Source organism: Sabethes cyaneus, chromosome 2, assembly GCF_943734655.1.
Source record: "Sabethes cyaneus chromosome 2, idSabCyanKW18_F2, whole genome shotgun sequence".
In the NCBI taxonomy this organism is placed as follows: Eukaryota; Metazoa; Arthropoda; class Insecta; order Diptera; family Culicidae; genus Sabethes; species Sabethes cyaneus.
The window spans coordinates 23,600,110-23,618,710 of NC_071354.1; the positions used below are offsets into that span (position 1 = coordinate 23,600,110).

The 18,601-nt window shown below is 35.9% G+C and overlaps 2 protein-coding genes across 4 annotated transcripts in view; one reads left to right on the plus strand and one right to left on the minus strand.

Moving 5' to 3' along the window:
- LOC128734919 (eIF-2-alpha kinase GCN2) overlaps positions 1 to 18,601 on the minus strand; it is a 181,904-nt gene that overhangs the window by 88,662 nt on the left and 74,641 nt on the right. The gene's annotated exons all lie outside the window — the stretch shown is intronic.
- LOC128734921 (ral guanine nucleotide dissociation stimulator-like 1) overlaps positions 5,459 to 18,601 on the plus strand; it is a 204,234-nt gene continuing 191,091 nt past the window's right edge. For 2 of the 3 annotated variants that reach the window (XM_053829324.1, XM_053829327.1), the window contains exon 1: positions 5,459 to 6,255. The gene's annotated coding sequence lies outside the window, so the exon portion shown is untranslated. The other variant, XM_053829326.1, reaches the window with a different exon arrangement.

Here is an 18,601-nt window from a genome sequence, read left to right on the forward strand (position 1 = left end):
GTTATCATTTTTATGTAGAAAACCTACTAAAAGACGGAATTCCAAATTCACAATTCAAAATTCAAAATTTAAAATGCGAAATTTAAAATTCAATATTCAAAATTTAGAAGTCAGATTTCAAAATATTTAATTCGAAAATCAAAATTCAAAATTCAAAGTTTAAAATGAAAAATTCAAATTTAGAAATGTATATTAATTTTTAACATTTTAAATTCAATATCAAAAACTCGGAAAATCAAAATATTGAACAGTAAACAATTCAAAATTCTAATTTTCATAATATTAAAACTACAAACTTCATAAAAATACGAAACACCAGAAAATGTCAGAATATTTTAAAATTTAGACAAGCTAAAAAATTACAAAGTCAAAAAGTTAAAAAACAAATAGTCAGGAATATTAGAAGTCAAAAACTCAAAGTTTTTGCAGGGATACTTCAATAAAACACAATTTATTATTTCAAAAAGTTGTCTTATATCGAAATTGTCTTAGATTGAAACATGATTTTTTCAACAATTTTTTGCATTTGCATTCGCCAATTTTGCTTTGTGTTGTGTATTTACGTTTTATGAACTATTTATTATTGGAGTAATTCTGAAACGGGGCCACTACTGACATGAGGTCTTCAAATATTGGAACTTTTTGCGCTTGATTAATTGAAAATGGTTAAAAAAATAAGAATTACACTTTTGATACCTTGAAATAGTGGACCCTTCGTTCGCCAAGGGCCGCCAAAAAACATTTTACACCATTTGAAAGCCCTGTTCTTCTTCTTTACAGAACCGGGCCATTTGTCAGTTGTTTCATGGCAAATTTATGAAATATCACATGATGTAGATCTCAAGGTTTGCTCAAAATTCAACTTTTTTTGAACCTGTTAGGCCCCTTGGGGAACGAGGGGTCCACTATTTCAAGGTATCAAAAGTGTAATTCTTATTTTTAACCATTTTCAATCAATTAAGAGCAAAAGTTCCAATACTTGTGACCTCGTGTCAGTAGTGGCTCCGTTTCAGCGAGAATTACTCATTGTTTGAGTTATTAGTTTATTACATTTTTTGGGAATATTTTGCAATAATGAACATATTCATGGCGCCGCTTTAGGGATGCAAAATTTGCTCTAGTGTCTTTACCAACTATGTCAAAGGGATCGAGGGAAAAATTGTCTTTTATTGAATTGTCTTATATCGAGGTTGTTTTATAACGAGGTGGTCTTATATCGAGGTATCCCTGTAATTGTTTTTTTTTATTAAAAAAATAAAAAAAAATAAATTGGGAAGTCAATATTCGAAAATTGAAAATCTAAATACTAAAACTTTAAATTCTATAGTCAAAAAATTAAAAATTAAACATTCAAAAGGTAAAAAGTCAAAAATCGAAGAACTCAAGAAGTCAAAAACGGCTGCAGAAAATTTTGTCCCTTGGAACGTCTCGGATTTTTACGAAATGGCTCAGTTTTTACCTATATGGCAGAGCTCTACATGTGCGGCACCTTCTCTTCCCAGTTACCTCTCGGGTGTACCTCAAGGTAGCAACATGGGACCTCTTCTGTTTCTGTTGTTTGTACATAGGATATAGCTTCGCTGTTTAAAATTGGATGCAAGCTGACTGGAGCAGTTGATCTTGAGGGTGTTTGTTGGTTGGTGTAAGAATTATTGGCTTGTTTATTAGTTTAATTATTGCGCTGTACTGTTCGTTAGTACGCTCGCTGATTGAAAAGGCTTGTTTGATTTTTACAAATAAGGTCATTGCAAATCATATTTAAAGTTTTTGTCACCTCCCACTTGGAAATTGGCTTGAGAAATCGGGGGGCAAAAAAATAATTTGTAGGATATGAGTCAAATTTCTTTTTATAAAATCAATTGTCTGTGGGCTCTACAGTCTGAAAAACACGAAAAATGAGTCTCCGAGTTGAATTAACGCTTCTAGCACGAAACAGAAATGGAAATTCGAACAATGGAATTTCCGAAAATCGTCCAAAAAAATTTTCCTTCGTTTTTGTCTTTTTTCGTATATTTTTGCATAGAAAATAATAACGTATATGTCCATGTTTTTTTTGCTCGATTAAAAAATTCACTTTATTTTTTTTTCGCCCCCCCCTTCAGTGGCCGAACATAAAATACTATACACAAAAACAATGAATTTTTCAAAAGTACAAAATATAAATAAAAATTAAGAAATTAGGAGCAATAATATGTTAGTAGATGTAAGCCAAAAGGTCGAAACGTCGAAAAATCGGGTCGATAAGTCAAAGGGTGAGAAGAAAGAAGTAAGAGGTAAAAAACAAAAAGTTAGAAAGAAGAAAGTAGTAATAATAAGGAAAAATTAAGTCGAAAAGACGAAACGTCGAAAAGTCGAAAAGTCAAAGAGTCAAAAAGTCAAACAGTCGAAAAGTCAAAAAGTCGAAGGGGCGAAACGCTGAGAAGTGAAAGAGTCGAACAGTCGAAAATTTAAAAAGTTGAAAAAGCAAAAGGCTGAAAGGTCGAAGTTTTTGTTTTGCCAAAAAGTCGAACGTCGGAAAATTGAAAAGTCGAAAGGCTAGAAGTCGAAACGTCGAATAGACGAAGACGAAAAGTCGAAAATCGAAAACTTAAAAAGTCGAATAAATTGAAAAAGTCGATAAATTGAAGAGTAAGAACTAAGAAGTAAGAGGTAGAAAGTAAAAATAAGAAAAAGTATGTTGAAAAAACGAAAAATCGAAACGTCGAAAAGTTGAGAGTCGGACAGTCGAAAAGTCGAAACTCAAAAAGACGAAAAGTTTAAAATCGAAAAGTCGAAACGTTGAAAAGTTGAAAAAAAAACGAAAAATTGAAAAATCAAAAACTTGATAAGTCGAAGAGTTAGAATCAAGAGGTAAAAAGTAAGAATTAAGAAGTAATATGTAAGTAATAGTAAGTCGAAAAGTCAAAGCGTAAAAGAGTTAAATAGTCAAAAGGTTAAAACGCCGAACAGACGAAAAATTGAAACGTCGACGTCAATGTCAAAAAATTCAAAAACCAAAAGGTCGAAACGTTGAAAAATCTATAGCCGGGACGTTTAAAGTCAGAGAGTGGAAAAGTTAAAAAGTCGAAAAGTCGAAACGTCAAAAAGTTCAAAAAAGTCGAACATCGCAATATCATAAAGTCGATAAGTCAAAGGGTAAGAAGTAAGAAGTAAGGGGTAAAAAACAAAAAGTTAGAAATAAGAAATAAAAAGAAAGAAGTAATAATTAAGAAACAGTAAATCGAAAAGACGAAAAATCGAAAAGTCAAAGAGTCGAAAAGTCAAAAAGTCGAAAGGACGAAAAGTCGAAACGTCGAAACGCCTAAAATCAAAAATTCGATAAGTCGAAGAGTAAGAAGTGAAAAGTAAGAGGTAAAAAGTAAGAAGTAAAAGATAATAAATAAGAATTAAGAAATAAAAAGTAATAAGGCCATTGCAAATTATATTTAAAGTTTTTGTCACCCCCCCCCCTTGGAAATTCGTTTGAAAAATAGGGGGGCAAAAAATAATTTGTAGGATATGAGTCAAATTGTCAAATCAATTGTCTGTGGGCTGTACAGTCTGAAAAACTCGAAAAATAAGTCTTCGAGCGTTAATTCAACGCTTCTAGTACGAAACAGAAATGGAAATGCGAACAATGGAATTTCCGAAAACCGTCCAAAAAAATTTTCCTTCGTTTTTGTCTCTTTTCGTATACTTTTGCATAGAAAATAATCACGTATATATTATGAGCAAGAATAGATTCGGTTTTCACGTTTAAACCTTAAATAAAAATTCTTAAAATCCATGTTTTTTTGCTCGATTAAAAATTTACTTTGTTTTTTTTTCGCCCCCCCCCCCCCCCCCCTTCAGTGGCCGAACACCGGAAGGACAAAAACTTTATAAAATATTTGTAATGGCCTAAGTAAGAAAAAGTAGGTCGAAAAGACAAAAACTCGAAACGTTGAAAAGTGAAAGAGTCGAACAGTCGAAAAGCAAAAAAGTCGAAAACTTAAAAAGTTGAAAAAGCGAAAAGTTGAAAGGTCGAAGAGTCAAATAGTCAAAAAGTCGAAAAGAAAAACTCAAAAAGTCCAAGAGTTGAAAAGTCAAAATTTTAGAAAGTTCAAGAATCGAAAAGTCAAAAACCCAAAAAGTCTGACGTTTCGAATTTTCTACAAAATCTACAAGCCGGAAATCAAAAACTCAAAAAGCCAAAAACAAATTCAAGGAAAACAATAAAACAGCAAAACGGTTAAACAATAAAACAGTGAAAGAATAAAGCACTATAACAATAAATTGTGAAATTTTAAAAAGTAAAAAGTAAAAAGTAAAAAGTAAAAAGTAAAAAGTAAAAAGTAAAAAGTAAAAAGTAAAAAGTAAAAAGTAAAAAGTAAAAAGTAAAAAGTAAAAAGTAAAAAGTAAAAAGTAAAAAGTAAAAAGTAAAAAGTAAAAAGTAAAAAGTAAAAAGTAAAAAGTAAAAAGTAAAAAGTAAAAAGTAAAAAGTAAAAAGTAAAAAGTAAAAAGTAAAAAGTAAAAAGTAAAAAGTAAAAAGTAAAAAGTAAAAAGTAAAAAGTAAAAAGTAAAAAGTAAAAAGTAAAAAGTAAAAAGTAAAAAGTAAAAAGTAAAAAGTAAAAAGTAAAAAGTAAAAAGTAAAAAGTAAAAAGTAAAAAGTAAAAAGTAAAAAGTAAAAACTAAAAACTAAAAACTAAAACGTAAAAAGTAAAAACTAAAAAGTAAAAAGTAAAAAGTAAAAAGTAAAAAGTAAAAGGTAAAAAGTAAAAAGTAAAAAGTAAAAAGTAAAAAGTAAAATGTAAAAAGTAAAAAGTGAAAAGTCAAAATGGAATGTAAAATGTAAGATGCAACATGGAAAAATAACTACATTCATAATCGCATTAATCTCATTAATGCCACACAGAAAGGAGTAAGTGACGCATCACATTCAAACATACCATTGTTTTTATGTCAAAATGTTTAATTTTCTTTATCGATATTTTCGTCTTTACATCTACTTTGTAGTACTATTTCTTAAATAAATATAACAAAGATAATTCTTCCAAAATTCTGTGTTTGTATTTCAAATAAACCACTAGGTAGTTAATCTATCTAAACGAACCTTTATTTTAGATCATCTATTTGTGTAGCGCGGTGTAGTATAACTCTAGGCAATTCAGATCGTGATAGAGATTCTCCGATAGCACAGCACAGCCAAGTCAGCAATCGATCTAACCACACCACTACACGTTCACATTTTCACCTGGCTGAAACTGCAGTTTTCGAACCAAAACTTTTAATCCGCTCTTCTCCTGTGTTGGCTCGCCTCATCCATCGCGTGCCGTCGATTCGCTCTGTATTATCTACCTACCTGTTGTTTGCCAACATAGCCTATATAGTCTGTGTGGTTGTGGATGATGGCTACGAGCTACGACGACGATCAGTTTTCTGCTCTCGCACAGTTTCAGTCAGTCAGTCACGGCTGTATTGTGATCGCGTTCGGACGGATCGGGCATTGTGCTGGTCCGACTAGTTTTGCTCCGTGGATCGTGTTGGGCTGTTGTTTTTTATCTTCTTTTTTTCCGTACGTGGATCGTGGACCGTTTCGCTGCGAGCTGCCATTCAACCGGACGGACCAGTACATACGAGCAACAAACAATAAACTCACGTTTGTTGGTATTTTCAATATCTTTTTTTTTCTGTCACGACATACCGTCATTCGGATTGAAATAGTTGGTGAACGATAATTAGTGCTTTTCGGTGGGTTGGTTTTTGGGAAAAGTCGCATTCCAGCAGTGATTATTTCTAGGTACCTACTAGAAAGCAGACTGCTTGCGTGCAAAACAAATAGAAAATCGAAAGTGTCGTGTCGTGACGATTGGGGGAAATGGGAGTGAAAGAGAGCGATTAGTGGCGTGACGTGTACGGGGAAAACAGTCAAAATAATAATTTTGCGAATCAGTTTTGAGATGAAGATCACAGTTTAGGTATCAATCATGTCTGCGCGATCATTGTAGCAAAAACTTATGATTCTTAAATCATCTGAACTTCGAACCCGTTCATTCGTCACGAATAAATTCATTCGGTGAGAGAGACGTGTGTATGTGTGCTAGTGTTGGTGCAACAGATCCACGAACATCTTTTGAGAAGTTCGCGAGACGAAAACAGATGCTAAAGTGGTGGAAGTGAGCGATTACGGGTGATCGTGTGATTAGAAAGGTGTTTTGTTTGCACACAAAGTTCAAGAAATTGCAGTCGAAATTCAGTTTTTCGCAAACGCTAGCTTCGATCGAGTGTAATTTATCGGTAAGTTCTTCGTGAAGTTTTGCACAATCGTATCGAGCCTTGGACGTGGGGCACTTCCTTTTCATGCATGAGAAGTTTGCGCTGACTGCAACCGATCGAGCCGTACAAGTGAGAAGTAATAAAATGTAATAATTTTAGTATCGACCATGGTGTAAATTCTATTACGAATCACGGTGTGATGTGGGTATAGTGTAGAAGACACCTCGTAGTGGTGTTTGCGTGGTCAAAACCTCCGTGGAATGTTGAATTTTTCGCAATGACCGCTAAGAAACAGGAGGTGTGAGTAAATGTCAAAACGAAAGTCGTTTCCATTCATGTGGTAGCGAGCGGTTCTCCTGGCAGTGCAATAGTTGTTGTGTTAGTTGCTGCTGCTAGGTACTGGTAGGTACATATTTCAACTGCAGTACGGAATTGGAATTGGCAAAAGAGTGTGGTATGCTGTTTAACCACCTTCTCAATAACAATGCTTTCTGATGGGCTGTTGGGCAGAGTGAAAGACAAATGATTTCGACGGTCGGAATGCGAGAAACCTCGATGATTTTTGCATAAACAGCCACCATCGTGCATGCAATTTGTTTGTGCATGACGGCACGCATAATTGACACGAGTGTTGGCAGGCAGTGATCGAAAAGGTTGTAGAGTGGAGAAGCGCACAACTATGTAGGTAATGGTAGAGGTGTCTGAAGTTTCGATTGTTTGGAAATCTAAACATTATGTAAATTCGATGTTTCGTTTGCGGTGAGCATTGTTGACCAAAATTCAGTACCGGCTGATCTTCAATCTCGTTTCGATTTGAAGATGCACTCGTTTATTGAGGGCAGTCAGCCAAAATCGAGTCCGCAACAGTTTCGCCAAAAACCCTTTAACCTGAGATTGCATCATGACCACTGCCTTCATAAGCAATCCGTTTAAACAATAGCCAATTGTCTGAAACAAACCCAAAATTATGTTATGTTTCGACTGAGACATGTCCCTTTGGCGACTGGTTACTGTCGTTTCTGCACAGTTTGTTGCATGAATTCTGCAATAAATTTGCCTCGAATAAGTGTCACTCGCTGTTTCAGCTCGAAGTGGTCGCTATTGTTTTCTTACTTAATACAGTATGACAGTTTTTATTGTCGCTTTGGCAATATTTCTATGCAGCTTTTTCACTCGTGCAAAACCTATGAGATGGCCTGTGTGCATGCCGGAGAATTTGACACACTTTTCCGTTTTTCCTGAGGTTAGTTATAGTGAGCTTTGGTAGTTAGTAGTATTTGTTAGACAGACTGTTTATTATGTTCAAGCTTGGAGCAGTTTCAAGTGATCTTTAAGATTGTTCAGAGCTAATTTTAACGAATTTTATATATTCAGTGTTTTATTTTTTTTTTGCAAGATTTCAATTGTCCAGAAAATAATTTTTGTAGTGGAGTCTAAAATTGGAGAACCGACGATCAAACATACTTAAAGAAAAAGTTTTTCGTTTTATTCTGCTACATAACCAAAATACATACATACCTACATACATGTCCTGCATTGCCAAATGAGCCAAATATTTTTTTGAGATTAAAGAAGCCAATATCAAAGGCATTGCTCGTCATAAGAAATGTCTTAATCATATTGGGGTTAAATTCAACGATCCAGAGAACAAAACTTAAAACTCCTGCATCACCATTTCTGATAAAAAGAACACAGATGGAATTAATGAAAAATTGAAAATTAGGACAATAAAATCCCAAGCCTCCCAGTTGGCCCCGAGGTATGATGCAAAAATGCAAAAATTGGCAAAATGGCTAGTAAAAGAGTTTCAAGCTTGGTCAAAGAAATTTCTGAGTCGAGCACAGGAGATTTCGTTTGAAAAATTAAGGTCTTCTGGACATGTTGATACGGAGAAGAAGATGCTTTCATTCGACGTGACAGCGCTGTTTCCAGGTGTACCAGTGCATGACACCTTGAGTATTTTAAAAGAGTGGTTGCTGCAATACAGTGATAGTAAATTGGAGAAACAAAATTAATAAATACTTGTTATCAACCAAACTATGTATGGTAGAAAAGTACTTCACATTCAGGGCAAAATGTTGTAAACAGCTGGAATGTGTGAGCTCTTCATGGCAAACATAGAGAATAAATTAAGCGTAGTTAGCGATATGTTGACGATAATTTTTGTTCTTCAAGGAAGAAGATATTGATTTTATTTATTTACTATTTGCTGATATATTGATATTGAGATTTTTTTAGATATTATCAATTATATTCACAAGGACATTAAATTCACATTCAATCTAGAACAGATCGGCAGATTTCCGTTCTTAGAAGTTACTGTGATAAGAAAATTTGGAACTTTCGAATTTGGGGTGTATAGGAAAGCCACGAATACTAAAAGATAATACACTCTTTTCAACATAAGATAGCTTGTTTCCATCACATGATCCATACAAATCGAATCGCTCTCGGTAGAGAAGCGGAACTGACTGAAATAGACTACATTCTTGATGCTGCTGGGTTAATAGGAATACCGGCTGGGCGCAGTGATGCCAGATCTACGGATTTATCCGTAGTTCTACGGATTTAGGAATTTGCTACGGATCTACAGATCAAGTGCTCAAATCTACGGATTTTCATAAACTTTGCGGAAAAGATTGAAAGTATCATTTAGTGACAAAACGTGTACACTCATGCAATGAATAATATCCCGAAAAGCATAACTTTATTCTTTCTGAGAGAAAGAAGCGAAAAGTATACTTTTCTTTAATGAGAAGTGTATTAAAAATGGAAGATTTGCTTTATTGCTGTTAATAAAAGCTAGCATTTTTCGCTTTGACTGCAGATATTAATAATAATAGTGATATTATCCTGGTTGAAGTGCGGCAAAATGGCTAAATATTTTCATTTTTATTTTTTCCTGCATATTGGCAGCTCCGTAATTTGATTTCTGTAGTGCGATAGAACTTCAAAATCAAGCGAATAAGGTTGTTCTTTTTAATCAAGTAGATGGAATCCTTGTTCAATATGCATTAATGTTCAATATTGTGTTTTTAAGCGACAAATAGATCTTGGACCTTCAAAAAGCGATGAAAAGATGACCAAAATAAATAGAAAAGACAACGAATACAGCGAAATGTTGACGGAAATGTGAATAGAAGTCAATGGAACTGTGCACATGGCAAAAATACAATAAAAAGACAACAAAACACTGCAACAAAAAAACACGACAAAAAATGGGAAATAGATATTTAAAAACTGTCAAACAGTCAATAAAACATACAAAAAAGACTACAAAAAGATGGTGAATATACGTCATCAAAAAGACGCCGAAAGAAAAACGAAAAGACAAGAAGACGAGAGATGATAAAAAGATGTCAATGAAAACGAAGAAAAGGCGGCAAAATGTCATAAAACGAAAATACGATGGAAAGATGGCAAAAAAACCATGAAAAGATGATAAAAATATAACAGAGCAATGACAATGAGATGACGAATACGAAGAAAAGGCAGTAAGGAGATTACAAAACGACGGATAAATGATTCCGATAAAGCAACGATAATATGACGAACAGGCAATGCAAGTTAGCGAAAAGACGATGAAAGAACCATGAAACGACAGTAAATAATTGACGAACAGGTAGTGAAATGCCTGCGAAAAGATATGACGAAGAAGTGAAGGGAAGTAGGCGAAAAGTTGCAAGACGACAAAAATACGGTTAAAAGACGTCAAAAACTTTACAAAGAGCGGCAAAATTGCCAGAAAAGCCATACAAAACGACGAAAAGACTTTGAATAGATGTAGCCTTTGGTTAAAGGTATTAGAGAAACAATTAGAAGTCAGCAAAACAGTGACAGGCTATGTCGAAAAACACAAAAAGGAATAAAACATGACAAACAAATCACTGAAAAGAGACAGAAAGGCGATGATAGAATACCAGATAGAATATCAGTGACTATAATCACAATAAAACAAACAAAAACGACAAGATGAGAAGAACGGCGGAAAAGTTGACGGAGTATGCTTAGCAAAAAAAAAACGAAAAGTTGAAGACAAAATACAAAATAACCACGAATGATGACCACGAAAAATGAAAGAATTCGGAAAAATAAAGGCTAAAGGCGAATGACGAAAGTCAAGATTATGCGTTCTTGAATAATATAGAGGAAATTTGAAATGTATCAAACTGATTGGATTCAAAAAAGTATTAATTTGTTTCAAATGCAAGAATACCTATGCGATAAAAAATGTCACTTTTTAGCAAAACTGAGAAAGTCTTTATATGAAGAACAAATGTCGGTCAAACTTCCATTTAAATCAAAAGTTTGAGAAGTTGTTTCGTCTGTGTGTGTCTGTATGTCTTTTTTTAGCGAGTAGGGAAATTTGCTATCAGACACCTGAGAAGACAACTCAGGGAGTGGGGTTTGGTATCCCTACTCTACTCGAGTCTCCAGTCTCAATCCCCCCTGGAACCACCTTATCGGTATTACTTCAGGAAGGGGCTCTGTATGTCTGTGGTTAGTAAAGTGGAGGAGCACCTCTTGTTGCCTTTCAACTAACATAGGAACAATGAGTTAAAATTATGACAGCTAAATTATTCTCAATTACCTAACGTCTTCTGCATATTAATAATTCTTTGTAGCTGGCCGGAAGGCCGCTAAGTGTTTCCGTCTTCTAAATGCCTTCAGGACGTGCTAAACGAGTGACTTTAGCGGCACCTCTAATGAGGGTCACTCGTCAGATGGAATTTTCTCAACTTGAAACCTGATCTCAGGGCAGGTTGAATAAAGTTCCGAAACGGCGTATAGTGCGAAGAGCTTTCAAATGCCCATAATGTAGCGCGTTGGATTCCACGCTAACGGTTTTGCGCTCCGCGAAGGAACTCAAACAATCGGCTCAAGCGCCTCTTCCGTCGACGGCCGATTATCGTGTTTTGTCCGGCAAGAGTTCGGCTAGCAGAAAATATGGGTCATACGCTAAAATTTCTGTTTCATTTGTATGGGATTCCTTATCCTCAAACGATCAAAAAATAAATTCATGCCTACAAACCCCCCCAAAATTCCATTTGCTTGATTAGTTCTAGAGTTATGAGAAAATTTGTGTTTCATTTGTATGGGAGCCCCCTCTCTTAGAAACGGAAAGGGTCTCAGTAGACCATAGAAAAAATTCCTGCCTTCTGAAACCTCCACATGCCAAATTCGGTTCAATTTATTTGATTAGTTCTAGAGTTTTGAGGAAATTTGGCTTTCATTTGTATAGGAGCCCCCCTCTTACGCCCTCCTTAAAATTGGTCTTTTACCCCTACATAAAATTGCCGGTCATTTTATCTATTCAACGACGTATAAATTGTTCAGTTTCGTTCAGTAGTTTAGTAGGGTTTATTTCTAATTCCCGTCGTAGTAAGTAAAGCCATTTTAATTTTCATCATTTGTTGGATGGATTTAATGAATACTCCAAAAGTTTTTGTGATGATTTGCCTAAAACACATGCCTAAATTACAATAATGTTTACGAAGCTAACGTGCATGTATTTGTGGACGGCATGACAAATGTAATTCTGTAAAATTTCTGCAGGTCAGGTAAGTTTTGCTGGCTGTAGAATGACGACAATGCCTTGCGTGAGTTATTTTCATTTATGAATGACCGAAATTAAAACGATTAGTCGACATTTTCTTCTTCGTCGCACCAAAAAACGTAGGCAGTTTGGCTGGTAGTTCTTCTTTAATGATAAAAAGCATTTAAATAGATCTCAGCTTACTTTGATTGATCGCGTATGATAAACAATAAACTAAAATATTAGGGAATAACTAGTTTTGCATTGTGTGTCATAAAAATGCAGATATTTTTAATAATTTGTGTTGAACAGGACGGGAATTGGCAATTACGACGAAGCTTCTACATACCCTAGTTATTAGCATTTGAAATCTTTCATTCAAACGTTACATTGCTATTTTCGTTTTCACAAAGTGCTACCCAGTCCCAGTATATTCAACAAAGACGTAGTCCTACGTCAAAAAATTAGTCGGAACAGATGGTCTTGAGCACGACTTGTAATTTTAGTCGTGGTACATTTCGAGATAATTGACATCATGTGATTTTTATAATGGTGTTGTCGAGGTTTTTCCTTTCAATATACTTTTTTCTTGAACTTAATTTCCTACATCTTTTCCTTTGACGTTATTTTGATGAAATAAGTAATTTTCAAGATATGATTCTTTGAAAAAAATAATTTCATTTCTAAATACGTCCTTTTGAAAAGTTAGTCTTGACGAAAAATAAAATGGAAAATGAATCATTGTGCGATCTTCAGCAAGAGTAGCCAACTCCTTGGCTTCGCAGAGGACCTCGACATCATTACTAGAAACCTTGGGACGGCGGAGGCAATCTACTGCCCATAAATGGAAGACAGTCACATCTGCAAAAACGTGCAACTGCGAAAAACGCAGTTGAAGCCACGACAATTTTTGTTTAATATTGAATCGATTTTGGAAACAAATCGTCCAAATCGTCATAAAATCACTTGAATGTACATAACAGAATACTTTTACAAGCAATTTGTTCACAAGTGATTTAAAATTTGTTCCAAAACTTAGAAAAACTGCCGAAGTTACTGATATGCGTTTATTTGTGCTTGAATAAGCAAGAATAAACGCATAACAGTCACAGGCACAGCAAGCCCTGATCCTTGCGTTGTCGGTGACTCGGCAGTATTTTCAAGACCACGTGTCGTTGTTGTTTTATTGTATTGTAATTTGTTATCTTGAGATCTCAGAAGCTGGTCGCTTTCCTGTGTGTCCAGAACACTCCCATAACGTGTCCGAGTATGACAAATGTGATCCTGGACACTATGTGTGACAACAAATGAACTATTTCAAACTAGTTTTGCAATTTCGAGTACCGACTTAGAGATGTCACATGTTGTATTTTAGTTAAATTCAGAAACTGATCCCCGTAGAGGTATCTGGAACATTCACGGACATGTTTAGATGTGGCCAATGGCGTCTTGAACGCTTTATACGACTACCAATAGTCTAGATTTGCATACGCGTGTATTTATAAGTGTCACATGATGGGTTTGTTGTGATTCATGGTGCTTCTATGTTCAAGTCCCATATATTCCGGAACTTGTTCCTACTGTAACTTCGGAATCGTACATCCGATCCAAACTCTCCTCAATAGTGTTCTTCTAAGCCATAAAATCTTTCGTTTGGTAGTTGCTGCAGGCGAATCGGTCCAGGCATTTCCCAAAAACAGATGCTTATTGTTACATTTTTCTACTGTGACTGTTATGCGTTTATTTGTAATATGGCACTGACATAGTTTGATATTTTTTTCAACATCTTGGGAACAAACATAACTTTTTTGTTTGAAATATTGAAAGAATAGTTAATTTAAAGATGATTCCCAGGTTTATCTCAAAAGTGGTGAAAAGTCAGATGGGACTGTTATGCATTTATGGGCAGTCTACGCCAGACTAAAAACGGAGGCTAGGAGGATAGGGTTACAAATCAATGCGTCGAAAATAAAATATATCGTTCGAACACTGGAGTAACGTTTGTCTCCCACGGAGAGTGACTATTGACGGCGATGAACTGGAAGTGGTTGATGAGTTCATATATTTGGGATCTCTGGTCACCGCCGACAATAATATGAGTAAGGAGATCTAACGACGCATTCAAGCTGGAAATCGAGCCTACTTTTCCCTCCGCAAGACGCTTCGATCTAGGAGCATTCACCGCCGCACAAAACTGACGATGTACAAAACGCTAATCAGACCGGTAGTCCTCTACAGCAGCGGTTCCCAAATGGGGGTTCGCGAACCCCCAGGGGTACGCCAAAACTTTAGTTCGCTTCAGAATAGTATAGGGAAATCCGTCAGGGGGTACGCGAACCGAAAAAAGGTTGGGAACCGCTGCTCTACAGGCTTGAGACAGTAACTTTGCTTATGAACGACATACGTGCACTTGCCGTATTTGAACGAAAGATGCTGCAGACTATTTTTGGCGGAGTACAAACGGAAAGCGGAGAGTGGTAAAGGCGTATGAACCACGAGTTGCAGGCACTGCTTGGAGAGATTCCCGTCGTACACCTGACGAAAGTTGGGAGACTACAGTAGGCCGGCCACGTCGCAAGGATGCCGAACGACTGTGCAGTGAAATCTGTTCTCTTTAAGAACCCCACCGGAACCAGGAATAGAGGCTCGACCAGATTGAAGCCAACTTGCGTGTGTCGAGACGCGCAACGAATTGGCGACAAGTAGCCCAGGACCGAGTACAATGGAGAGGAATTCTTGATTGTACCGAGTACAATGGAGAGGAATTCTTGATAGGTATATTCTTGATATACCTTGAAAGCCACCCCGGCTCTCGGCTGCTAAAGTAAAGTAGTATCCTTGTGTGGTGTCCAACGTATCAACAAGATTTCGGGCCCTATTCGGTAAGTCACGTCAAGTATCACTATGCTCGATTAGTCTACTTTTGGTATTATGTAAGTCACACCCGACACGATTTTGTCGAGTAATTCGACTGAGTCTTGCTTTGTTTTGGTTATTCATCAAGCCACTATGCTGGCGGTTCGCCTCATACTCGACACTCGATAGTGACTGAGTCGATTCGAGTAGCTCTACGTGACTTACATAATAGGGCCCTTCATTCCAAGAAAAAATAGTCGAGTCAAATCGTTTTGCTAGTTGAGTTGGAAATAGACCATCGCCGTGTTTTTGTCTTGACCTTTAAATGCGGTCAGGCATATAACTTAATATTTTTTGAAACGGTAGTTCTTTTACAATTGACGAAGGGACGATAGAATAAAGTAATGAAATTTAGAAAAGGAGAAAGCGGAAAGGTGAGAAGGAGGGTTATTAGTAGCTACGCTTAACAAGAAGTCGTTGTGACTCCTATCATTCATCCAGTGTTGGATGCATGGGTCGAACCAAGCTATATATGAGTTGGAAATGCTCGGCTGTCAATTCTTATTTCATTTAATCTCGTCCGGTAGCTGTTGAAGGGACTAGAGATAAAAATCAGAGGGGTTGTGCACAAGACACGACCGCATGGTTAACGTAGGAATACGTAAGTCTCTTTGTTGCGCTATACACATTAATAAAAACACGAAAGCTGGTAATATTGAAAGGGAATTCAGAGGAAGTTTAGTCCTAATTCCTTTTGGATTATGATATCTGTGTCAGGAAGTTTATCGTGAACCATAGATACACCGTTTCGGACTTCAAAATTTAATGTAATTCAATATATTTCATTCTCCATTCTTTGGTCAATTTGTAAATAGGAATGGCAATAAAGAAAATTAAATGGCTGCAATGCACAAACCACTCTAATGAGCCTCATTCAATAAACAATCGAAGGTAGCAATAATATTACCTAATAAAGTAATTTAGTAGTTCTCTGGATTAGAATTCAATATACATTTTAGATATTTCATATCCGTATCAACAAAGTCGCTGCGTCGAGAGACCGCATGAATATACCGTTTGTTGTAACGAGCCAACCGAGAAGTCTCAGCAGCTGCGCTTCAAAAGGCTAAAAAATTTAACTTTTACTTCGCTGCCTAGGTGTTGTTTTGGTATTCACTGGGTGAGAATATAACAAACTCTTTCGCTACGTTGCTCTAATCGCTACGTCTGGAAGGACCGATTTTTTGATTATCATAACTTTAACCTTCGGTTACGGTGCTTCTGGTCAACTCAGCCGACAGCAATGAGCGATCAGATTGGTAAGTTTGTTGTAACGTTTCTTTTCTGCCTTAGTGATATGCTTTGCCAAGCCTCTGGTGGTTAGCTCACAACGTTTTATAAAATATTACTTGTTTAGTTTGAAACGGATTGATTTTGCACAGAGAAAATTCAATTAAATCTTCAATTATTATGTGCCGGTCCTTAAAAGGACCAATTGTTCGATTATCATCATAACTCCAACTTGCAACATTAACACAACAACAGTTGCTTGGATGTAACCTCGAAAAAGTGATCGTCGAATGTACTGAACACATTGGGAAGCCTAAGCAGCTTGCGTGTCTTTTTGTTCTGCTTCCTTTGGTAGTGTACTTTTCCAAACCTCTTGGTGGCTGCACTGACGCCAACGCCGAGAGTACCTACCGGTCCGCTGGCTTTACAGAGACTAATAACTATGCCAACCAGTAGGCCCTGTTTTATTCGAACAAAGTATATCTTCGAAGGCCGGCCCTTTTTTCGTGGTTCGTTATTTCTGCCTTTCGTAGTTACCACCTTTTCAGCCGCTCGTTATTGCGACATTTGCCCCTATTTAGACTACCCTGATTTACACGATTATCACAGTCGAATCACGCACACGATTTCGCTCAAGGAAAATGAAAATGCTACTCTAGTGTCAGATTAACAGTGCAAAATGCGGTATGTTTCATTAAATGATTATCACAGTAGTCTAAATAGTCGTAAAAGGGACAATACTTTAGTATATATATATATATATATATATATATATATATATATATATATATATATATATATATATATATATATATATATATATATATATACTAGAAGACCCGGCAAACTTCGTACTGCCACAAATTGGGCTAAATATACGATATGTAAACTTCAGATGAACTCCTGCTGCGTTTTAGAAAAAGGGATATTTTCTAGGTATAAGTCAAGTTTTGCCGTTGTCTAAGGAGTTCTGCGTTTGGTTTATTAAACGGTGGGATTTCAGAGAATGTCTAAATTTAACAACTGTATTAAGTCATTAGTAAGAAATGCATATCGGTGTAAAAGTTGGTTTGCCAATCCCAGCAATATCAACAGTCGTGGTTGTGGTAGTTGCATTGAGTCTTGTTTTATAAACTCTGCTGGTTAAAAATAGTAATACTGGATGTTAATATATTTGTTGTAAAATTTGGTACGGCGGCTAATATCGTCTGCTACAACTTTGGAATTTCTCGATAATTTAAGGGCCAATTTTATATTCTGATATGTATTCAATATCAATAGTCATCAGTTTTTTTTTATTCATAAATCTATTGATAAGAATTACCCAAAGGAATTGCATCGCTGAATCTCGATAACTGTTATTCTCAATTCTCAAAACAAACTAAATTTTATTATTCCACAAAATCAATTGATCGCTGTATTGTTCCTTTGGTAATTCACGCACTAAAACAATTTAACATAAAAGCGGCATTTTATAAACCCTTTTACACTTCTAAAGAGTCTAATACGAAATGAAATCGACTGAAAGTTAAATACGATTGTTTTTTGTTTTGATTATAGTCACTTTAACCAGCTTGGGTCATTCGTGACTTCTGCGGGGTTGGGATTTGAACCCGGGTCCTCGGCGTGAAAGGCGTGAATGATAACCACTACGCCGGGACTGATCCCTTAAATACGATGTATAATAGTTGCTTCGTTCACTATTTTTTTTTAAATTCTAAATCATATGCTCTTACTGTTGATTTATTAGCTTGATATTCAGTTAAACCGAATATGCTCATAATCCGTTAACATATGCAAAATGTATTCTTCATTTGACGATTGGGAAGTGGCAATTTAGTGAATTTAGTGCTTAAACCTGTTGTTAACCTGCATCTTCTGGCTACGCATCCGATGTAAAAAGGAATAAAAATGATTCGTGTTTGTTTCATAAATTTGATAAATGAATGAACGAAAGAATGAAATTAACGAATTTTATTGCTGACACTTTAGGCTTGAGTTTAGGTTGATTAATAAGTTGGACCTATTGATTGGTAATTTTAAATTGGTAATTGTAAACCCCCAAAATGTTTAATAGCATTGTTAGATGTGGCGATTCCAATGAAGGTAACCACGTGTTTGTTTGAATATGACAACGGTGCTGCAAAAAATCGTACGATGATCATAGCAGCCAACGACATGGCGCATACAATGCGTTGCGGGTTTTATATGGAAAACTAATTTTTCGAGTTTTCCTATCTTCCGAGTAAATTTTTCAACTTTTCTCGCCGTAAAAACATAGCGGTGGTGGAAACGAACACAATAAAGAAAAGACGGCTCAAATCGGACGCTCCGTTCTCAAGTGATGCGCGGTCGAACTTTTTCACTTCCATTTTTATATATAAGATATATATTTTGTATGTGTGGATATTATCACTACGACCAGCATTTTGATCTAATGTGATCCTATCTAGGTGTTGTTCCGCACTTCGTTGTTATTGCAGTATCGCTATAGAGTGAGCGAACTGCTTATTATCCGTGCTTAAAGTGTCGGTGTGTTTTCATCCCTTTTTTCCTCTACGCTTCTTACTACTTTTCAACCAATCTAGCCCTAGAACCAGGAAGTGCGGAGATTAGTTACAATTTGTCCTTAGACAAGAGGCTTCATTCGTACCTCGAGTAAGTATCATTCTTATAACCAGTCCC